The 24794-nt window shown below is 45.1% G+C and overlaps 1 long non-coding RNA gene across 1 annotated transcript; it reads right to left on the bottom strand.

The window, feature by feature from the left end:
• Nucleotides 1-405: 405 nt before the first annotated feature.
• On the bottom strand, nt 406-21951 carry LOC149434754 (uncharacterized). Its single transcript, XR_016308626.1, has 2 exons — nt 21755-21951; nt 406-2597 (listed from the first exon to the last, which is right to left on the bottom strand). It is a non-coding gene; the product is annotated as an uncharacterized LOC149434754 (long non-coding RNA).
• Between the last annotated feature and the right edge of the window lie 2843 nt (nt 21952-24794).

Below are 24794 nucleotides of genomic sequence, written 5' to 3'. Positions count from 1 at the left end.
AATGGGGGAGCAATAGATATAATCTAGTCTAGCATAAGAGTCATGTGGGTGGGAGTAAAATGAATAATCTCTCACATTATGTGCCCTCCAGGAGTCTACCAGCTGAAGTGTGTCTAATTTTTTGGTAAGGGATTTTGGGAAGGCCTGGGAGGATGGTGAGGATGAGCTTTGGTCTAAAAGGGGGTTAGCTACCTGTTGTGGTGGTTTATGTAAGGATATATATTATTTATAAAGGGCGTGTCCCTTTCCCTTAGATGAAATATTACAGTGCCTCCAGCCGTTAAAATACGGCAAATATTTAATAAACCAATAATTTGGACACTTTGATAATTTGATCACCACTTATTATTATACCTTGAATTCTTTTAGCCAATATGATTTCGTACCATACACACAAAATTTGCCTTATAATAGATAAATATAAAAATTTATTTATGTACAAAAATTATGTATATATTAACACAAAACGCAAAAGACTGGTGATAAATGAATATTGGTACACACAATCAAAAATATATCCTACCAATGTAAGACACACTAATAATGTCTCTAACTAATTACATCAATCACAAATTTTAAATGATATGATATTTATTAAATTTATTAATAATTAATAATTTCGAATATCTCAAAGGTTATATTCTCGCACGCCGTGGCCATAGGATTGCAAGAAGTAAGCCCTTGATATGTGATACTCTGGTTATTAATATTCAATAAATTATGAAATATGGAAAAATTTATAATATGGCAATAAACAATTTTTTTAACAGTAACACAGTATCTGACTACAGATATCTAACTACCCAATATTGTTGTAATACACTAAGGTAATTTTATGATTCTACACAACAGAGAAAGTAATTAATACCAAATCAAATAAACCTCTCACCACACCTGGACGTCAGACTAGGCAACTCTCCCGTGGATTTAGCTGGCAGTGGAACGCCTTTAGACTGATATATAGGCAAGTGATAGATTCAATAGGGGAGAATGTAGGAAGTTATAAGTTTAGAGGTTTAAAGTTTTAGGAAGTTTGAAAAGATGGAAGAGTAGTTATTTCAGCAGAGATCTTCTTCAGATGTCAGGTCTTTCCATGAGGTCTTTATGAGGGTTCTCTTTTTTTTCTTAAAGCACATGGGCTTTTATATCCACTAGTCCATTGTTCTAAGATACCTTCCCACCAGGCTTCCTGATTGGCTAGTTGAGAAATGTGTGTACATAAGCTATTTCTCACCTGCCCGCCAGGTGGCGGTCATGTATCACAGAACAATGTGAGTATTTGAGATGACTCATACCTTGGGTGGAATCTTCAGGTAATTTCAGGAATAAAATATACGGCTCTTTCCAGATATAGCAGTGATACCTATATTATTCTAAATAGGGACCATGGAATATAGGTGTATATTCGGTTATTCCTCCTTGAAGTACCATCCTGTTTGTTTCCTGATAAGACATGTAACTAATGCTAGTTTATAATACATCTTACTTCCCATCATCTCAATACTCAAGTTAGTGATATATAGTTCCCATTGCTGAGTATTTAGTGGTGTTTAAAGTCTATGACATCTTATTTATAATCTGTTTTTGTAATACATTTTTGTAATGATATACAGTGAACTTTTAGACTTAAATGTCCTGAATTTCACCCCTTTGTTTCAGAATCAACATTTTTCTCTGTGTAGGGAAAAAACTCTCTATTTGCATGGCCCTTGTATTGGGCTCATGGTAAACAATTGTTAATGCTTTCACCCTTGGTGAACAATAGTATATGGTAATAGTTTCAGAGGTCTGTTGGTTCATCACACTCTACAAGGTTTGGGTAAGCTCTCAGACAATCAGTTTGGTTCCTCTATTGTCCTGTCCAGACCTTGTATATGTTTACCTGCTTATTGAAGTCTGAATAATGGTGTTTGATCACCTGTAGAACTTTAAAATAGTATTGTCTCTAGGAGGAAAGAAAAACAATCCCTTCACCCATTCTCTCCAGTTCTTTAACTAGAATTCTTGGTAGTTCAACCAAGACAAAATTAACTCTTAACATCCGGTTATGCTGAGCTGTTTGCCATATAATACTATGTCTTGATAAAAGTCATATTCTTGAGACGTGATTCAAAAGCCCACAACAAAATCCCCCTTTGTTTTTGGGGTATAGGCACGCGTAGAGGGGTGTCTGTATCGAAAAACATGAGTGGGGCTTTTGGGTTAGAGTGATCGTTCGTCTTCTCTGGTGAAGGGAATGAAATTCAAAAAAATATTTCGATAATAAAATGGCAGCGGTCATGCTGGTTGTTCCTCAACTTGACTCGGCGTCTTTAGATGGATACTTCCGATGACGATCCTGGTCTTGTGATGAGGCCGGCCTGGCCTGGCACATCCACCTTGGGGTCCATGGGTCCACCGCACGACAGGTCTCTTAGACGGTCTCCTAGGCGGGTCTTTTCTTCTGGACTGGCCCTTGGTGGCCTGGGACATCAGGTTATCGTCTCCGGATCGATCTCTGGCATCTGGCCTTTCCCACAGGACATTATAGCTTCCTTCTAGGGTCCGGTCATTGACACCTCCGATCGCCGGTCTGGTCATAGTCTGGGCCTTCCTTTCTAAATTATTAAAATGAACAGTTTAAGTATGGATATACATAAAATTATGTTACTGGATCCTGTAAGGCAAAAGATGAATTATATGTTTAAAGGAAATTTAATAATGATCTCAATATCTCCAGATAGGAATTGGTGGGTTCAGTCTTCCAACAACTGCAATTGAGACTTCGGATGGCAAGCACGTAATTGGTTGATGTGCACCCATCTATCACTGATTTCACCATACCGGGTAACCTGCAATTTATATGCGACCGGAGAGATTTTATCAATGATAGAGAACGGACCTTTCCAAGATGGAAGGAATTTCCGTTCCTTGATCTGGTCTCTTGCAAAGTTGTATAGATAGACCTTGTCACCAATCTCATATTCCTTCTTGGAGGTTTTGAGATCATAGTATGTCTTAGCACTCGTTGCAGCTCTTTCCAAATTTCGCTGGGCAAAGGCAAAAGCATATTGCAGATGTTTACGTAAATCCTCTATGTATTGGTGTGTGGTGGTAGCATTGATCAAATTTTGATCTGTAGTGCGATACAATAAGTGCTGGGGCAGTACCATCCGTCTACCTGTCATCAATTCAAAAGATGACATTTTTGTAACTGTATTCGGAGTAGCCCTCAACGCCATCAGGACCAGCGGGAGCTTGACATCCCAATCTTTGCCTGTTTCCTTAACAAATTTCTTAAGGACATTAACGATGGTCTGATTGTATCGTTCTACACCACCACTAGAGGCTGGCCGATAGGCGATATGCAATTTCCTTTTAACCCCCAAAATTTTCCACAATTTGGCCATCACTTCGCTAGTGAAGTGCGATCCTCTATCAGACTCTATCCTCTGAGGTAAACCAAAACGAGAAAATACATGATTTATTAGCAATGCAGCACATGTCTCGGAGCTATTATTTGGTGCTGGTATACATTCGACATACTTGGTGAATAAACATGTAACTGTTAACATATACCGATTTCCTCGGGAAGATTTTGTTACTGGCCCAATAAAATCCATCTGAAGGTCTGACCAAGGCATACATATCCCCCTCTTCTGGAGAGGTGCTCTGTGAGTTGGCTTGGTAGGTTGAAATTGGGGACATATTAGGCAACCTTGGCAGTACTCCTTCACATCACGCAACATATGAGGCCAGTAGGCATAATCCCGCAGGATCTCATACGTGATCTTCTCTCCACGATGACCGGAAGTGGGAGCATCATGGGCATGCTGTAGCATCAAACCTCTAAATTTAAGTGGGACGACCCATTGTTGTACGCCACCCTTTGAGGTTCGTATCAACAATCCCTGGTATAAAGAGAATTGGGATTTGGATTTCATTAAGATACGTAAATCCTCCTTCCCACTATATACTTCCTTATTTATGGGATTTTGGTTGGGATCTTCTATATGACTATAAAACAAGCCAATTATTGGGTCTTCTTTTTGGGCAGTAATTAAATCCTCACTAGGAGAATCGTGACTCCACTGTATTGCATTCGGATCACCAGCTGTTCTGGCCTGTTGCCTGGTGACAGCTTCAACCTGTACGGTACCTAAAAATTGGTCAATGTCTAACAGTTCACCGGTGATTGCCCCTTCCTTGGCTAGAGAATCGGCCAGATCGTTCCCTTCTTTCTCGGCACCTAGAACCTTGGAGTGGCCTTTGGTCTTCTTGAAGTGCAGGGTGAGATCATTGGACCTTACCAGTTCATCGATGTGACAAAAGAGCTTACCATGTTTCACGGGTTTGTGATTACTCTTGTTCATGTTGTTTCGCTTCCACCTAGGGAAATACTCCACAAAACTATTCCTGACATAATTGGAATCGGTTATGATGGCACACTCTCTGATGTTGAACTCTATAGCCATCTCAACTGCTCTAAGAATTGCAGTAAGTTCAGCAACCTGACTGCTCTTTGGTCCAAGTTTGTATCCCACAGAAATTGGGGTGACACCTTGGGTCCAAACGATTCCAATACCTGCCACTAGTTGGAGCTGTTCCCCTTCCTTGTGATGAAAAGCACAACCATCCACATATACACACGGCAGCTGTTTACAGTATTCTTCATCGTAAACCTTGTAGGGAGAGAACAGTTGTTCTTCCAGAAAGTCAGTGTCCGGGCCCTCCATAGTAGGCGTAGTTGCGGAACAATCATGGAGCTCGGCTAGGCCCTGGGCTACTGGACTTTCCTTGTTCTGTTTGTACCGAATTTCAAGAGGCCACCCTTGCAAAGACAAAGTCCAAGCAGTGATGCGGCTATTAGACACATTTCCTCCCTTGATACGTTCACTCTTTAAATACTGTAAAGGCTGGTGTGCCGTTTCAACAATGATTCTCTCTCCCTGAATGTAACTGCGGAAATTCTGTAATGCCCACACGGTGGACAATAGAGCTTTTTCACAGTCACTGAACTTTACTTCAACCGGGGACAAAGTTTTACTGGCATAGGCAATCACCTTACTGACATCATCACGTTTCTGGTAAAGAACAGAACTCATACTTACCTGCGTAAACCCTGTCTCTAGATAGAAATTTTTACCCCCTTCGGGATATCCGAGACACGGGGCTTGTGTGAGACGTTCCTTTAATTCCTTCATGGCGTCCTCCTGTTTCTTACCCCACGACCATTCGACATCCTTCTTCAGTAGGTGAAGCAGTGGCTTGCTTATCTCGGCGTAATTATCAATAAACTTACGCGAGTAGTTTACCATACCTAGGAAGGATCTCAATTCTTTAAGGTTAGTAGGGACTTTACAATTCAGAACCGCCTCAACTTTCTTCTTTTGTGGGTTCAAACCTTCAGCAGTAACTTCATGGCCTAGGAAGTTTACCTTCGTGCGACACCACTGGGCTTTTTGTAAGGACAGTTTTACTCCTGCTGCTTTTAATTGGCCCAGGACATGCCGAAGTTCTGTAATGTGTTTGGCCATATCCGTACTTTTGATCAGGATATCGTCCACATATGCCAACGTCCCCCTTTCGAAGGCGTCTGGCATGGCCTTGTGCATGAACACAGCAAATTCATGTCCGGAATTTATGAATCCGAAAGGCATTCGTACCCAACAATATTGTCGATTTCCAAAACTGAAAGCCAGTTTGTATTGGTCTTCCTTACTCACCTTAATGGTCCAATACCCCTGTGCACAATCCAAGGCTGTAAAAACCTGGGATCCTTGGAGCTGGGCTAGACACTGGTCTATGTATGGGACCGGCCATCCTGACATGTACACACGTTTGTTCAGCTGACGGAGGTCAGCGCACAAACGCCATTGTCCATTGGGTTTTAAAATACCCAGGATCGGGTGGTTGTAGGAGCTGTGGATGGGCCGAATTATACCCCTTTCATGTAACTTCCTGATAATCTCAGCTAGAGATTCATAGGAAGCTAATGGTAACCTATACTGTCTTACAAATACTGGTGGGGCATCTGGATCTGTTTGGATCCTAGCGATGTGTAGGTCAGTAGTCCCACAATCGTAAGAATCCTTGGCAAAGATCTCTTGGAATTCAAGGAGAAACTCTCGGAGCAATTGTCGGTCGAGATCATTGGCACATGCATCGGCGAGGGCCACCATCTCTTCCACTAACTCCTTGAATCCAGGAAAGCTTTCCGGCTGACCTATCTCATATGCCTCTTCAAGTTTTGTGGTGAGGTCATTGGGTATGTGATGTGTGTGTGTGTTCTCCTGCCATCCAGGTTCTTTGGGGTACTCTTGTTCTTTGATTGGGTGATCAAAGACAATTGATGGCTCTTCGATTCGACAGGTGCCATCTTTAGAATCGAATGGATAAATGGACTCTATGGTGAAAATACCCTCTGGTAATGAATGGAATGTTTGTTCAATTAATTGTTCCTCCGACAAATATTCATCGGGGATGAGTCCAATCACCTGGTTAGTGACCCCAAAAGTGTAATATTCAGTCTCTACCGCTAGACCAATAAGGGTCTCTTTGGGTAAGACGATGTCCTGATTGGACAGATTATGTATGTAAATGTACATCGGGGATTGATGTATGTTGACTAGGGGCGTGTGTGTAATGTTCAGTCCCTCCCCCTGCATTTTATGGGAGAGGCATACTAATGCATCTGACCCCTTCAGTCTATGTCCCTTTTTAACTTGGATGGGGATTATGAAATTATTTATGCCCTTAGGAATTGTAATCTTTTGGGCTACCTGGACTTCAACAGCATAAGGCATCTGTTGCTGGGCTTTTAAAGCTAAGTCCAGATTTTGGTATTTTTCGGGGTCCCCCTTTAGTCGACTCCATAAACAGTCATTAATTAGGTCGACTTGCATTGCAAAGCGATGTAATATATCGTTGCCAAAATAAATTTTAGTTTGGGGATTATCCAAGACTAGGAACACATGGGTGGCTGTTTTGTTTCCTACAGTGACGTTTAAGAGACACCTAGCCATTGAATTGTGATCATCAGAGTCATCAAGGGAGTCTGAAATCCAATGACGCTGAGGTGTGGAGAAACGGATCATTTCCATTTCGGTCAGGTGTTTTATCAGCCCATGGCTTACAAAGCTGTGTTCCTGTCTCAAATCTAGTTTGGCATATTTTGACCTATTAAGACCATTTATCCGGATGGGGATAAACAAGTCGCTGTTAACCCTTTCAATACCTGTCAAGAATTGGGTGTGATCTCCCCCTTTTCTTGGTTTATCCTCCTGATGAAAAGATATCGTAAGGATGTTATCTTGGAGGGAAATATCTTTTATTTTATCTTGGGGAATTCTAAAAATGTGTTCCTCATCTCTTCTGATAGGGTTACAGTCATCAGGTTTGATAACCGTTACATCAGGAAGTTGGCTGTTCCTGAAATGGATTTCTAATGATCCAGGCCTTTCTTCCACCAGGTGGCAGTGTTGTCGGGAATGGGGAGTTTTAAGTTTCCCATATTTAATTGGGGTATTTACCTGTGACCACAGGACTTGGTTCACACAGTCAACTATGGTGTTCAGCCTTTTTAGGAAGTCCATCCCAATTATCATGTGGTGCTGGGATATGCTAGCAATGATGATGGGGTGTCTCAGTTCCTTATTACCCAGTTTCAGTTTAAGCCAGGCGGTACCCATGACTTGTAACGGGTCTCCACCTACACCAATCAATGAGCTGTCAAAGCTTTTAAGTCTCGGCTTGGTGGGCATGACATTCGCCACTTTGTCAAAATGTTCCTGTGACATGATGGTTGCTTGGGATCCAGTGTCTATTAAGCCGACAATCGAAAGATCACTGGCATCCTGCACCTGTACCGTGGCATAATATCTCCCATCAGATTCAGTCAGCTCACACATGAAATTAGTGTGGTTGAAGATCTGTGGGCCCTTCAATAACATACGACTAGCTCTTATCTCACCGCATGTGGTGGACACATCACCCTTATCCTCCCTGGTGGGATTCTTGGACTGTCTCAAAACAGAAGCACAACTAGAAGTTGGTGCTCCGTCTGGCTTGTCAATCCCGACGACTTCCGATGCCGCGACTATATTAGGGGCAATAGATGGACACTGAAAAGCAGGAGAATCATTAATAACCAACAAATGGTCCCCCTTTACCTGAGAACTAACTTCTCCATTAGTAGGCCTGTCAGGGACGGGGCACACATCTCCTGTCATTTGACTCAGTGTCCTCCCCTGTTGGTTTAAGGCTTGGTTGCCTGTTAATTCTGTGACCCTTGGTTGGTCACAGGAGCTGCTCCTAAAAAAGGATTGGATGGAAATTGAGTGACAAGCCTGTCCATTTGTTCAGCCATTTTGCTGACCTGTGCCTCTATTTGTCCAATACGCTCAGAGGAGTCATTCTGTTGATTCTCCCTTTTCCTATACTTGCGCTTGTATTTTGGACGAGACTGGTAATGAGACTCAGAGTCAGAACTACTGCTCTGGTCCCGACGCCATTGTTCTCTCTGAGGTTTTGGGGTCTCCCTGTTATTAAAGGGAGCCTGGGGTACTGTATCCCCCCTTTGAGCCCGAGGGTGTTCTTGGCGTGGAGGAAATCTTTGGAAGTCAGAGTTTTTATTAAAATTGGGATTCTTATTATAATTATGGTTCCTATTGAAATTGGGGTTCCCATAAAAATTCCCATGTTGGTTTTGGCGAGGATAATAGAACCTCTGAGGATACCATTGACTCCTTTGGTTCTCATCACTGTACTGACCCTTACCATACTTTTTATTCTTCTCACTTCCACTACCGTAGTTCCCTGGCTTTTGTCTATCCTTTCTCACCCACTGGTTTTGGGGTGCAAAGTTTTGGACCTCCTTCACTTGCTGGGTTTGAGGTACAAATCTAGGGGAACCATTGGTTTTATCCCCACGGACTACTTCCGCATATGATTTCTTCTCTGCCTGCAAATTTGGACTTGGAGGGGAAACGGTAGTGGCTGCTACTATCTTGGGGCTATTTTTAGGTTCTCTTTTTATCCCGCCCTCACTGGACTGTTGGATCGAGAATAAATAGTCACTCTCTCTCACCAACCAATCAAGAGAGCATCCCTTTCTGTAATCCTTTGCAAGTCCCAATTTTATGTAAGCAGGTAATGCTTCATAGAATAGTGTCTTGAATTCTGGCTGGTTAGGATTGGGATCCTTTTCAGCCAGGAAATAGGCATTTCTGAGGACAGCCAGAAATTCTGCAGGGCTTTGGTGAGGACCACACTTTAAATTGTAGGCCGCAGCCTTGGCAGAGGTTACAGTTTTATAAGGCCCAAATTCCATGTGGCACTTATGTTTAACCTCTCTCCAGGACTGATTGGAATAGGCCCTCAAGGTCTCAAAGAATTGCCGGTATTTCTCTTCAAACACCCATGGCAGCAATTCTATTTTGGTGTGGTCATCTCTAATGCCCAGAATCTCTAACGTTTGTTCATATGTTTTCATGTGTTCGGTGATCTCAAGGGACCCTTTCTTAGAAAACATAGGAACAGTGTCCTTCAGGAACTTAATGACCTTTGGGGTGTCATATCTCCTGAATGACCCCTGGGATTTCCCTTCCTGCCTATATGAAACCTCATATTTTTCTTCAGAGCGCTCTGGAGTGTATCTTGAAAGCCTAGGAGGTGACCTATATTCTGACCCTGACTCACTATCAGATACTTCGCTGTGATGCGGGTATCTCCGCTCATCAGCCTCTGGCTTGACTGGGTTGGTCCGTCTTTGGACCCCAGAATTTATTTGGGCCGTCAACCTTATAATCTGCTCCTCCAGAGTTTTCTGCTCAGATTTTATCAAGGTAAGTTCTGACTGGTCATGCTTATCCCCTGGGTGAACTTTAATTTTGACAGGAGATAACCTCTCTGATCTGAAGTACTCCACCTCATCTTTTAAGTCCTGATACTTCTTTTGAAGTTGTTTTAATTCCTGAAAGTTTCTTTCATATAGGTCCTGAGCACTTCGAAAGTCTCCGACCAATCTATCATAATGTTTCTCGGATTCGTCTAAACGAACACCGGCATGACCAAGCTTCCCTTTCAAAGACTCAATGTCCTGATTTTTGCTTTCTAACAAGAGGCGGGCCTCTGACAACTCTTCCCTTAGAGTCCTGGTCAGCTGGGCAGCTCCAGCGGTCATGAACCATAACATGGGCCAAGCTTCTAGGAGAAGTCTGTCACGGCTTCTATCACTTTCTGCTCCAGCAAATGCTATTAAAAACCCAACAACCTGGCCCTTTTGGTTGAACAGGTCCTCAAAAGTGCTAATAGCCTGCTTTTTCTCTTCATCCACAAATTCATTATTGCTATCCCCCAAATTCAATCTCTTGCGGAGATAATTTATTACTTCATTTTCAACATACTTCTGCCAAGCACCGGCAGCTTTCCGAGCTGGCTTCATAACTTCCTGCTCAATGCCTTGAGCCGCCATATTTTCCTCGTTATGCTTGGAAGAGGTGGATCCGTGATTACTGGATGCCATTTTGATATAAAATATATGTTTGATAAAGTGTACAAATATACAATCACCAGTGCGTTTTGTGTTATGGTACGATTTCTATGACTCTCAGCAGTGCCTCCAAATTTATGTTGTGGTGGTTTATGTAAGGATATATATTATTTATAAAGGGCGTGTCCCTTTCCCTTAGATGAAATATTACAGTGCCTCCAGCCGTTAAAATACGGCAAATATTTAATAAACCAATAATTTGGACACCTTGATAATTTGATCACCACTTATTATTATACCTTGAATTCTTTTAGCCAATATGATTTCGTACCATACACACAAAATTTGCCTTATAATAGATAAATATAAAAATTTATTTATGTACAAAAATTATATATATATTAACACAAAACGCAAAAGACTGGTGATAAATGAATATTGGTACACACAATCAAAAATATAACCTACCAATGTAAGACACACTAATAATGTCTCTAACTAATTACATCAATCACAAATTTTAAATGATATGAGATTTATTAAATTTATTAATAATTAATAATTTCGAATATCTCAAAGGTTATATTCTTACAAGCCGTGGCCATAGGATTGCAAGAAGTAAGCCCTTGATATGTGATACTCTGGTTATTAATATTCAATAAATTATGAAATATGGAAAAATTTATAATATGGCAATAAACAGTTTTTTTAACAGTAACACAGTATCTGACTACAGATATCTAACTACCCAATATTGTTGTAATACACTAAGGTAATTTTATGATTCTACACAACAGAGAAAGTAATTAATACAAAATCAAATAAACATCTCACCACACCCGGACGTCAGACTAGGCAACTCTCCCGTGGATTTAGCTGGCAGTGGAACGCCTTTAGACTGATATATAGGGCAAGTGAAAGATTCTCAGTAGGGGAGAATGTAGGAGGTTATAAGATTAGAGGTTTAAAGTTTTAGGAAGTTTGAAAAGATGGAAGAGTAATTATTTCAGCAGAGATCTTCTTCAGATGTCAGGTCTTTCCATGAGGTCTTTATGAGGGTTCCTCCTTATTCTTAAAGCACATGGGCTTTTATATCCACTAGTCCATTGTTCTAAGATACCTTCCCACCAGGCTTCCTGATTGGCTAGTTGAGAAATGTGTGTACATAAGCTATTTCTCACCTGCCCACCAGGTGGCGGTCATGTATCACAGAACAATGTGAGTATTTGAGATGACTCATACCTTGGGTGGAATCTTCAGGTAATTTCAGGAATAAAATATACGGCTCTTTCCAGATATAGCAGTGATCATACCTATGATATTCTAAATAGGGACCATGGAATATAGGTGTATATTCAGTTATTCCTACTTGAAATATCATCCTGTTTGTTTCCTGATAAGACATGTAACTAATGCTAGTTTATAATACATCTTACTTCCCATCATCTCAATACTCAAGTTAGTGATATATAGTTCCCATTGCTGAGTATTTAGTGGTGTTTAAAGTCTATGACATCTTATTTATAATCTGTTTTTGTAGTACATTTTTGTCATGATATACAGTGAACTTTTAGACTTAAATGTCCTGAATTTCACCCCTTTGTTTCAGAATCAACATTTCCTCTGTGTAGGGAAAAAAAAAATTCTCTATTTGCCTGGCCCTTGTATTGGACTCATGGTAAACAATTGTTAATGCTTTCACCCTTGGTGAACAATAGTATATGGTAATAGTTTCAGAGGTCTGTTGGTTCATCACACTCTACAAGGTTTGGGTAAGCTCTCAGACAATCAGTTTGGTTCCTCTATTGTCATGTCCAGACCTTGTATATGTTTACCTGCTTATTGAAGTCTGAATAATGGTGTTTGATCACCTGTAGAACTTCAAAATAGTATTGTCTCTAGGAGGAAAGAAAAACAATCCCTTCACCCATTCTCTCCAGTTCTTTAACTAGAATTCTTGGTGGTTCAACCAAGACAAAATTAACTCTTAACATCCGGTTATGCTGATCTGTTTGCCATATAATACTATGTCTTGATAAAAGTCATATTCTTGAGACGTGATTCAAAAGCCCACAACATCTGCCAGCACCCTATGACAAAATGGAACCCAGCAGCAGTGTGAGGAGACCTGAAAGTGGCACATGGCAGAGTGTGGCGATGGAGACAGCAGCAATGGGAGGCCGTACAGGGACCCTTGACACACTGTGGACCTGGCAGCAGCATGAGGAGGCGGTACAGGGGCCCATGGCAGATTAGGGGCCTGGCAGCAGCAATGGGAGGCCCGTAATCTGCCAGCACCCAATGACAAAATGGAACCCACCAGCAGTGTGAGGAGACCTGAAAGTGGCACATGGCAGAGTCTGGCGGTGGAGACAGCAGCAATGGGAGGCCGTACAGGGACCCATGACACACTGTGGACCTGGCAGCAGCATGAGGAGGCGGTACAGGGGCCCATGGCAGATTAGGGGCCTGGCAGCAGCAATGGGAGGCCCGTAATCTGCCAGCACCCTATGACAAAATGGAACCCACCAGCAGTGTGAGGAGACCTGAAAGTGGCACATGGCAGAGTGTGGCGATGGAGACAGCAGCAATGGGAGGCCGTACAGGGACCCATGACACACTCTGGACCTGGCAGCAGCATGAGGAGGCGGTACAGGGGACCATGACAGATTACGGGCCTGGCAGCAGCATGAGGAGGCGGTACGGGGGCCCATGGCAGATTAGGGGCCTGGCAGCAGCAATGGGAGGCCCGTAATCTGCCAGCACCCTATGACAAAATGGAACCCACCAGCAGTGTGAGGAGACCTGAAAGTGGCACATGTTTGGGGCATGATTCATGGCGGATTTAGTCAGTTGTGTCAGGAACTGGTGGTTTGAAATCCAGACTAATCCACGCCTGATTCATTTTCACAAACGTGAGTCTCTCCACACTTTGGGTGGACAGTCGTGTCCTCCGCGGAGTTACAATACCTCCTGCCGCACTAAACACGCGCTCCGATGCCACGCTACTGGCCGGGCATGACAGCCTTTCAAGGGCAAATTCAGCTAGTTGGGGCCAAAGGTCAAGTTTCGTTGCCCAGTAGTCAAGGGGATTGTCTACCTCGGTTGGCAGGGTGCTGTCCAAGTAGGCCCAAGCCTGTTGTTTGAGGTCCTGCTCCAGGTCCACCTAATGCTGCTGCTGCTGATTAGTAGTTTCCTCACTGCGCTGGTGAAGAAAGCTACTCATCATCGACTGCAGACTGAGGCAGCCGCTGCTGGTGGAGCTGCCACTGCTCCTACCACCCCACCCCTCCCCTGCTGCCATGGCAGCGGAACGCGAGTGCACAGGGCCCACAGTGTCTGAGGATGGACGTTGGCGCAGAAAGGCAGAGACCAACTGACTACATAGGTGGTTTTTATAGTACGTTATTTTGGCCTCCCTCTCAGCAGGTGTGAAAAAGGCCACCATTTTTGAACGGTAGCGAGGGTCCAACAAGGTGGACAGCCAAAAGTCATCCCTCTGTCTGATGGTTATTATTCGGCTGTCGCTACGCAAGCAACCGAGCATGCTATGGGCCATTTGTGCCAAGGAATGCGAGGGACTCCCTGCCTCCATCTCCACAGCATACTGCCACGGTGCGTCTGGGTCCTCTGTCTCCTCCTCTACCAGATGCTCCTGCTCCTCCACTCCTGTCCGCTGAGTGGAAAAACCACCCATTTCACTCAATAATTCCTGAGCACCAATGTCCTCCTCTACCTCCTCCTCTTCTTCCTGTCCTGCCCCCACAGGGGTCATGTGGCGTTGAGATCTGTGCGCCACGTCTACCGCACCCTGACCAGCCATTGTTAACAGCATTTGTTCCAGGACGTGCAACAGAGGAATGACGTCGTTCATCCCATAGTCCTGCCGACTCACGAATAGCGTGGCCTCCTCAAAGGGCCTGAGCAAGCGGCAGGTGTCACGCATGAGCTGCCAATGGCTGACATCTAAGTTACACAGGGGAGTACCTTTATCCGCTTGTAACATCAGGAAATCGGTGATGGCCTTTCGCTGTTCGTAAAGGCGGTCTAACATATGTAGGGTTCAATTCCACCTTGTTGCAACGTCACAGCATGAGGAGTCGGTACGGGGGCCCATGGCAGATTACGGGCCTGGCAACAGCAATGGGAGGCCCGTAATCTGCCAGCACCCTATGACAAAATGGAACCCACCAGCAGTGTGAGGAGACCTGAAAGTGGCACATGGCAGAGTGTGGCGATGGAGACAGCAGCAATGGGAGGCCGTACAGGGACCCATGACACACTGTGGACATGGCAGCAGCATGAGGAGGCGGTACAGGGGCCCATGGCAGATTAGGGGCCTGGCAGCAGCAATGGGAGGCCCGTAATCTGCCAGCACCCTATGACAAAATGGAACCCAGCAGCAGTGTGAGGAGACCTGAAAGTGGCACATGGCAGAGTGTGGCGATGGAGACAGCAGCAATGGGAGGCGGTACAGGGACCCATGACACACTGTGGACCTGGCAGCAGCATGAGGAGGCGGTACAGGGGCAAATGGCAGATTAGGGGCCTGGCAGCAGCAATGGGAGGCCCGTAATCTGCCAGCACCCTATGACAAAATGGAACCCAGCAGCAGTGTGAGGAGACCTGAAAGTGGCACATGGCAGAGTGTGGCGATGGAGACAGCAGCAATGGGAGGCCGTACAGGGACCCATGACACACTGTGGACCTGGCAGCAGCATGAGGAGGAGGTACAAGGGGCCCATGGCAGATTAGGGGCATGGCAGCAGCAATGGGAGGCCCGTAATCTGCCAGCACCCTATGACAAAATGGAACCCACCAGCAGTGTGAGGAGACCTAAAAGTGGCACATGGCAGAGTCTGGCGATGGAGACAGCAGCAATGGGAGGCCGTACAGGGACCCATGACACACTGTGGACCTGGCAGCAGCATGAGGAGGCAGTACAGGGTCCCATGGCAGATTAGGGGCCTGGCAGCAGCAATGGGAGGCCCGTAATCTGCCAGCACCCTATGACAAAATGGAACCCACCAGCAGTGTGAGGAGACCTGAAAGTGGCACATGGCAGAGTGTGGCGATGGAGACAGCAGCAATGGGAGGCGGTACAGGGACCTATGACACACTGTGGACCTGGCAGCAGCATAAGGAGGCGGTACAGGGGCCCATGGCAGATTAGGGGCCTGGCAGCAGCAATGGGAGGCCTGTAATCTGCCAGCACCCTATGACAAAATGGAACCCAGCAGCAGTGTGAGGAGACCTGAAAGTGGCACATGGCAGAGTGTAGCGATGGAGACAGCAGCAATGGGAGGCCGTACAGGGACCCATGACACACTGTGGACCTGGCAGCAGCATGAGGAGGCGGTACAGGGGCCCATGGCAGATTAGGGGCCTGGCAGCAGCAATGGGAGGCCCGTAATCTGCCAGCACCCTATGACAAAATGGAACGAAGCAGCAGTGTGAGGAGACCTGAAAGTGGCACATGGCAGAGTGTGGCGATGGAGACAGCAGCAATGGGAGGCCGTACAGGGACCCATGACACACTGTGGACCTGGCAGCAGCATGAGGAGGCGGTACAGGGGCCCATGGCAGATTAGGGGCCTGGCAGCAGCAATGGGAGGCCCGTAATCTGCCAGCACCCTATGACAAAATGGAACCCACCAGCAGTGTGAGGAGACCTAAAAGTGGCACATGGCAGAGTCTGGCGATGGAGACAGCAGCAATGGGAGGCCGTACAGGGACCCATGACACACTGTGGACCTGGCAGCAGCATGAGGAGGCGGTACAGGGGCCCATGGCAGATTAGGGGCCTGGCAGCAGCAATGGGAGGCCCGTAATCTGCCAGCACCCTATGACAAAATGGAACGAAGCAGCAGTGTGAGGAGACCTGAAAGTGGCACATGGCAGAGTGTGGCGATGGAGACAGCAGCAATGGGAGGCCGTACAGGGACCCATGACACACTGTGGACCTGGCAGCAGCATGAGGAGGCGGTACAGGGGCCCATGGCAGATTAGGGGCCTGGCAGCAGCAATGGGAGGCCCGTAATCTGCCAGCACCCTATGACAAAATGGAACCCACCAGCAGTGGAGCTGGTGCTCTACTCCATGGCCGTTTGCCTCCACTGACACTGCTGCGACCCTGCTGCCTCCTGGGCAACCCACCGACTGTTTTGCTCGCTGCCAAGCTGGCACCCTCTTCTCCTGATGATGCGGAAGCAATAGCCTGATGACGACGAGGCTGCCAAGTGCGATCAGCCTCCTCATCATCAATTAGGGTCTCCGCCTCACTACTAGCCCCCTCGGCTGCGTGTGGGTCAGGAGACAGACCTGTCTCTAGACCGGCTACCGAGCCACTCTCCTCGCCAGTACTTCTTCGCCTGGCTGCTGAAGAGGCGGATGTCTCCCCCCGTTCCTGACCGCCCTCTGTTAGCTCTTCCTCACTGTACAGTGGGGCTGAGCCCACAGCATGCGATACTTCGCTTGGTGAGGGAACACCAAAGGACAGGGGCAGGTAGAGGACACGTGATTTCAGTGGGCTTGCTCCCGGGCCATGCCAACTAACGGTTGTGTCTGACGTACCCACCGACCGTTGGCTGTAGGTGTCAGAGGTGACCTGGGAAGAGGAAGACGACCGAGCCAACCAATCGATGACGGCAGGGTTGTTGGTGGAGACACGACCGCTGGATGACACCGGGAGCACTGGCCTCTGGCTGCGACTAGTGCTGCCTCAACCCCTTCCTCTGCTGCCACGTCTGCTCGCTCCTGAAACATTGCCTCCTCTGCCACTCCTCTGCGTGTTGTCTGACATACTCTTTAATTCAACGATTCTGTGTCCCTGAGTAACAGTTCTGTGTCCCTGAGTAACAATTCTGTGTCCCTGAGTAACAATTCTGTGTCCCTCAGTAACAATTCTGTGTCCCTCAGTAACAATTCTGTGTCCCTCAGTAACAATTCTGTGTCCCTCAGTAACAATTCTGTGTCTGTCCCTCAGTAACAGTTCTGTGTCCCTGAGTAACAATTCTGTGTCCCTGAGTAACAGTTCTGTGTCCCTGAGTAACAATTCTGTGTCCCTCAGTAACAATTCTGTGTCCCTCAGTAACAATTCTGTGTCTGTCCCTGAGTAACATTTCTGTGTCCCTGAGTAACAGTTCTGTGTCCCTGAGTAACAGTTCTGTGTCCCTCAGTAACAGTTCTGTGTCCCTCAGTAACAATTCTGTGTCTGTCCCTGAGTAACAGTTCTGTGTCCCTCAGTAACAATTCTGTGTCTGTCCCTGAGTAACAATTCTGTGTCCCTCAGTAACAATTCTGTGTCCCTCAGTAACAATTCTGTGTCCCTCAGTAACTATTTTGTGTCTGTCCCTGAGTAACAATTCTGTGTCCCTTAGTAACAATTCTGTGTCCCTCAGTAACAATTCTGTGTCTGTCCCTGAGTAACAATTCTGTGTCCCTGAGTAACAGTTCTGTGTCCCTGAGTAACAATTATGTGTCCCTGAGTAACAATTATGTGTCCCTGAGTAACAATTATGTGTCCCTGAGTAACAATTCTGTGTCTGTCCCTGAGTAACAGTTCTGTGTCCCTGAGTAACAATTCTGTGTCCCTCAGTAACAATTCTGTGTCCCTCAGTAACAATTCTGTGTCTGTCCCTGAGTAACAGTTCTGTGTCCCTGAGTAACAGTTCTGTGTCCCTGAGTAACAATTCTGTGTCCCTGAGTAACAATTCTGTGTCTGTCCCTGAGTAACAATTCTGTGTCCCTCAGTAACAATTCTGTGTCCCTCAGTAACAATTCTGTGTCCCTCAGTAACAATTTTGTGTCTGTCCCTGAGTAACAATTCTGTGTCCCTGAGTAACAGTTCTGTGTCCCTGAGTAACAGTTCTGTGTCCCTCAGTAACAATTCTGTGTCTGTCCCTGAGTAACAGTTCTGTGTCCCTGAGTAACAGTTCTGTGTCCCTCAGTAACAGTTCTGTGTCCCTCAGTAACAGTTCTGTGTCCCTCAGTAACAATTCTGTGTCTGTCCCTGAGTAACAATTCTGTGTCCCTCAGTAACAATTCTGTGTCCCTCAGTAACTATTTTGTGTCTGTCCCTGAGTAACAATTCTGTGTCCCTTAGTAACAATTCTGTGTCCCTCAGTAACAATTCTGTGTCTGTCCCTGAGTAACAATTCTGTGTCCCTGAGTAACAGTTCTGTGTCCCTGAGTAACAATTATGTGTCCCTGAGTAACAATTATGTGTCCCTGAGTAACAATTATGTGTCTGTCCCTGAGTAACAGTTCTGTGTCCCTGAGTAACAATTCTGTGTCCCTCAGTAACAATTCTGTGTCCCTCAGTAACAATTCTGTGTCTGTCCCTGAGTAACAGTTCTGTGTCCCTGAGTAACAGTTCTGTGTCCCTGAGTAACAGTTCTGTGTCCCTGAGTAACAATTCTGTGTCCCTCAGTAACAATTCTGTGTCTGTCCCTGAGTAACAATTCTGTGTCCCTCAGTAACAATTATGTGTCCCTCAGTAACAATTCTGTGTCCCTCAGTAACAATTTTGTGTCTGTCCCTGAGTAACAATTCTGTGTCCCTGAGTAACAGTTCTGTGTCCCTGAGTAACAGTTCTGTGTCCCTGAGTAACAGTTCTGTGTCCCTCAGTAACAATTCTGTGTCCCTCAGTAACAATTCTGTGTCCCTCAGTAACAATTCTGTGTCCCTCAGTAACAATTCTGTGTCTGTCCCTGAGTAACAGTTCTGTGTCCCTGAGTAACAGTTCTGTGTCCCTGTGTATCAGTTCTGTGTCCCTGTGTATCAGTTCTGTGTCCCTGAGTAACAGTTCTGTGTCCCTCAGTAACAATTCTGTGTCCCTCAGTAACAATTCTGTGTCCCTCAGTAACAATTCTGTGTCTGTCCCTGAGTAACAGTTCTGTGTCCCTGAGTAACAGTTCTGTGTCCCTCAGTAACAATTCTTTTTCTGTCCCTGAGTAACAATTCTGTGTCCCTCAGTAACGATTCTGTGTCCCTCAGTAACGATTCTGTGTCCCTCAGTAACAATTCTGTGTCCCTGAGTAATGATTCTGTGTCCCTGAGTAACGATTCTGTGTCCCTGAGTAACAGTTCTGTGTCCCTGAGTAACAGTTCTGTGTCCCTGAGTAACAGTTCTGTGTCCCTGAGTAACAGTTCTGTGTCCCTCAGTAACAATTCTGTGTCTGTCCCTGAGTAACAATTCTCTGTCCCTCAGTAACAATTCTGTGTCCCTCAGTAACAATTCTGTGTCTGTCCCTGAGTAACAGTTCTGTGTCCCTGAGTAACAGTTCTGTATCCCTGAGTAACAGTTCTGTGTCCCTGAGTAACAGTTCTGTGTCCCTGAGTAACAGTTCTGTGTCCCTCAGTAACAATTCTGTGTCCCTCAGTAACAATGCTGTGTCCCTCAGTAACAATTCTGTGTCTGTCCCTGAGTAACAGTTCTGTATCCCTGAGTAACAGTTCTGTGTCCCTGAGTAACAGTTCTGTGTCCCTAAGTAACGATTTTGTGTCCCTAAAGTATCTGTGGCCCTAACTCTGTCCCTAATACAGAGAGGTCTGTCTCTCTTGAATGACCGGAGGCAAATGGAGAATTGTAAGATGGCCGCAATTTATAGCTCCACCATTACACAGTGCTGGCTGGCTGCTGATTGGCTAATGCGATCACATGTCATGAATGAATGCATTATGGGTCAACGCGCCTTGTCTGCGCGCCTTCCCAGAGATCCCCGCTCCGTCGCCACACATGTCGCCGCCATTTTAGGAAAAATTTTGATTCGCGCATCCTTAGTCTGCTAATTTTAGGATTTGGCGCGAATCGAATTTTTCCTAATATTCAAAACGAATTCCACTTCGCCAAGTTCGATTCGCTCATCTCCAATGGGTATGTACAGGTGAGGAGTACGGAGGTATGACAGTGATCGGTATGTACAGGAGAGGAGTACGGAGGTATGACAGTGATCGGTATGTACAGGAGAGGAGTACGGAGGTATGACAGTGATGGGTATGTACAGGAGAGAAGTACGGAGGTATGACAGTGATGGGTATGTACAGGAGAGGAGTACGGAGGTATGACAGTGATGGGTATGTACAGGAGAGGAGTACGGAGGTATGACAGTGATGGGTATGTACAGGTGAGGAGTACGGAGGTATGACAGTGATGGGTATGTACAGGAGAGGAGTACGGAGGTATGACAGTGATGGGTATGTACAGGAGAGAAGTACGGAGGTATGACAGTGATCGGTATGTACAGGAGAGGAGTACGGAGGTATGACAGTGATGGGTATGTACAGGAGAGGAGTGTGGAGGTATGACAGTGATGGGTATGTACAGGAGAGGAGTACGGAGGTATGACAGTGATGGATATGTACAGGAGAGGAGTGTGGAGGTATGACAGTGATGGGTATGTACAGGAGAGGAGTACGGAGGTATGACAGTGATGGGTATGTACAGGAGAGGAGTACGGAGGTATGACAGTGATCGGTATGTACAGGAGAGGAGTACGGAGGTATGACAGTGATGGGTATGTACAGGAGAGGAGTACGGAGGTATGACAGTGATGGGTATGTACAGGAGAGGAGTACGGAGGTATGACCGTTCCCAGGGAGGAGTATCTCAGGAAGGGTCTATACTCCACCATAACTCTGGTTCTCGGAGTGTCAGGTCCCAGCGGGTTCTCCTGGTGTCTCTCCTGTTATTCTGTCTCGGACACATCAGAGGAACATGGTGGGAGATCGGCCTGAATGTCCTTCCTAGGAGGGAATACCGGAGCCATTCTGAGGCCCATTTAATAGCCGGCAATGAGGAGGAAACCAACACTGAGAAGTAGATGCTGAGATATATACAGCACGGGGCAGCACAGTGGCTGAGTGGTTAGCACTTCCACCTGGCAGTACTCGGGTTGTTGGTTCAAATCCCAACCATGGCACCACCTGCCTGGAGTTTGCATGTTCTCCCTGTGCCTGCGCGGATTTCCTCCGGGTACTCCTGTTTCCTCCTACACTACAAAGACATGCTGTAGTGTAGTTCACTCCTGTCTAAGTTGTCCGTAGTATGTGTATGTATGAATGTGAGTTGGGGCCCTTAGATTGTACGCTCCTCGGGGGCGGGGACTGATGGGAATGTACAATATAGATGTAAACTGACGGCGCTATATAAGTACCTGGAATAAATAATAATAATACACCCAGATCATCGATGACGAGGAGGAAGGTTAGGTCACAGATGATTGGTCCATCTATAGCAGGGACAGGAGCCGGGACCAGGAATAGGAGATCCACCTGACTTACCCGTGTGCTCTGACATGGAGAAGATCCCATGCTGGCCCTATGGTGGCCGTGTGTTCAGGATGGAGACCGACAATCACAGGACCTTCTAGAAGCCAATCTAAAATGGCTGACAGGAGGAAAGTGTTCCCGGGACAGGAAGTGAGACAGACAGGAAGTGACTCCAGATAGGAAGTGACTCCAGACAGATTTATACAGAGGCTGCAGTATGGAGAGCAGACACTAGATGGTGCTGGTCCAAAAAAAGCTGAATAGCATAAAACAGGGAAAAACCTGAAAAACAAAAGATGATGGCGGCTCGTAAACTTCTACGATGAATGAAACACAGTTATCACAATACAGTGCAGTGGAGTAGATATTCGTCCTCCATTTTATTGTAGCCCGCACTGTTCTCCTCTGGCGGCCATTTTCCTTTGGTCTTTTATCTATGTTTGTACATTTATCACATTACAGTGCAGTGGATTAGATCTCCCTCCTCCATTTTTTTGTAGCCCTCCTGTCCCTCCTCCGGCGGCCATTTTCCCTTAGTCTGATATGAATGCTGGCACATTTTGTCCCCTGATATTAGACATTAGCCGGGTGATTGTATACACACAGCGGGCAGATCTCAATCAATGTCACCAACTAGTCTATACTGTTACGGGGTTGGCCAGCCAATAGGCTTGTGTGGTGAATCGTTCTGGCCTTCGCAGGTCCACTCGATTGCGGCGGTAAAGACTGCCTTCTACATCCACAAGATATGATCGAGGAGCAACCCTCTGAACACAGGAACCCAGTCTCCAGCGAGCGGCCCTGTCACCTGGAAGCGGCTTCATACGGATTGGCTCTCCAATGCTTAGTTCAGGTAAGTCTTTAGCAGACACATCGTATGACAGTTTGGCAATCTGTTTCCTCTGCTGCAGTTTTGCCGAGACACCTGTAACCACAGAAGGATCAAGTAATTTGTTGGCCACAGGCAATGAAGTCTTCAGTCTCCTAGACATCAAGCGCTGCGCAGGACTACTGTCCATGCCTTCAGATGGGGTGTTCCTCCAATGTAGAATGGCCTTCCATGGATCAGTACCATCAAACTTGGCCTTCTTACAAAGATTCTTCAATATCTTGACAGCCAATTCCGCTTTGCCATTGGCTTGCGGGTGCTTCGGGGATGAGGTAACATGCTCAAATCCCCAATCTGTAGAGAACTGTCTGAATTGTTCACATGCAAATTGAGGTCCATTATCCGAGATGACTCTATCCGGCTGGCCATAACGTGCAAACTGTGCTTTACAACGCTTGATGGTAGTATCAGCAGACAGGTCAGGAAGTAGCTCAATCTCCCAAAAGTCAGAATAGTGATCAACAATTAGTAGAATATCCTGCCCAGCATAATTCAGTAAGTCCATGCTTACAATTTTCCAAGGCCGGGTGGGCAGCACATGCGACATCATAGGTCCTTTCTGTTGTGCCTGCGCATATTCATTGCATGCCGAGCAACAGCTAACAAAGTCTCTAATCTCCTTCTGCATGTTGGGCCAGTATAGGGTATCAGGTGCTTGCCTATAGCATGCTTCTCCTCCAATGTGACTGGCATGAATACGAGTCAGCATCTCCCATCTTAAAGATTTAGGAATGATGACCCTTGGCCTCTTGTACAGTATACCATCTTGGATGGCGATTTCATCTCTGAAAGTCCAATATTCTCTCACAAGTAATGGGGCTTCCAACTTGGAATCAGGCCAACCGTTCAGAACAACATATTTAAGAGCCTGCAAACTCTCATCGGTTTCAGTGTGCTGTTTTATCTAGAGATGAGCGAATTTTTCAAAAATTTGATTCGATTCGAATTTATTCGCCGCAAATTTTACTTATAAAAAGGGTTTCTAGGCTTCAGAGAGCCTTTATATTAGTGCAGAACACTGTACCTTTAATTTAAATGTCCTTGGAGTCTGCTGGGGAAGAGAAATAATACTGTCAGTCAGTATGACATGCAGATGAGTGCCGTCGATCTTAGAATCACCGCACACTTCACTCATTTGGGCAGTCACGGGGCCAAAGAAGAAGAAGGAGAAGAAGAAGAAGAATGAAAAGAATGAAAAGAAGAAGAAGAAGACGAATGAAAAGAATGAAAAGAAGAAGAAGAAGACGAATGAAAAGAATGAAAAGAAGAAGAAGAAGAAGAAGAAGAAGAAGAATGAAAAGAAGAATGAAAAGAATGAAAAGAAGAATGAAAATAAGAAGAAGAATGAAAAGAAGAATGAAAAGAATGAAAAGAAGAATGAAAATAAGAAGAAGAATGAAAAGAATGAAAAGAAGAATGAAAAGAATGAAAAGAAGAATGAAAATAAGAAGAAGAATGAAAAGAAGAATGAAAATAAGAAGAAGAATGAAAAGAAGAATGAAAAGAATGAAAAGAAGAATGAAAATAAGAATGAAAAGAAGAATGAAAAGAATGAAAAGAAAAATGAAAATAAGAAGAAGAATGAAAAGAAGAATGAAAAGAATGAAAAGAAGAATGAAAAGAATGAAAAGAAGAATGAAAAGAAGAAGAAGAATGAAAAGAAGAATGAAAAAAAGAATGAAAAGAAGAATGAAAATAAGAAGAAGAATGAAAAGAAGAATGAAAATAAGAAGAAGAATGAAAAGAAGAATGAAAAGAATGACAAGAAGAATGAAAAGAATGAAAAGAAGAATGAAAAGAATGACAAGAAGAATGAAAAGAAGAATGAAAATAAGAAGAATGAAAAGAAGAATGAAAAGAATGAAAAGAAGAATGAAAATAAGAAGAAGAAGAATGAAAATAAGAATAATTCCAGTAAAGCAAAAAGTGTTTCTGCAGAGTTCCTCTATTTCTGACAGTTCTCTGACAGTTCTTTCACATTTACAGCGATTGAAACATTGTATGTATTTGTTTCCTAATAAAAACATCTGTATCCTAAATGGAAACAAATACATACAATGTTTCAACCGCTGGAAATGTGAAAGAACTGTCAGACAGCTGTCAGAAATAGCGGAGCTCTCTGCAGGGACATTTTTGCCGGCTGTAGAAGGGATGAAAACGGCC

Source organism: Staurois parvus, unplaced genomic scaffold, assembly GCF_062004578.1.
Source record: "Staurois parvus isolate SC_StPar_1 unplaced genomic scaffold, SC_StPar_1.0 ptg001687l, whole genome shotgun sequence".
NCBI lineage: Eukaryota > Metazoa > Chordata > Amphibia > Anura > Ranidae > Staurois > Staurois parvus.
Note: the sequence above shows the minus strand (reverse complement) of the source record. Positions and strands in the feature narration are given on the sequence as shown.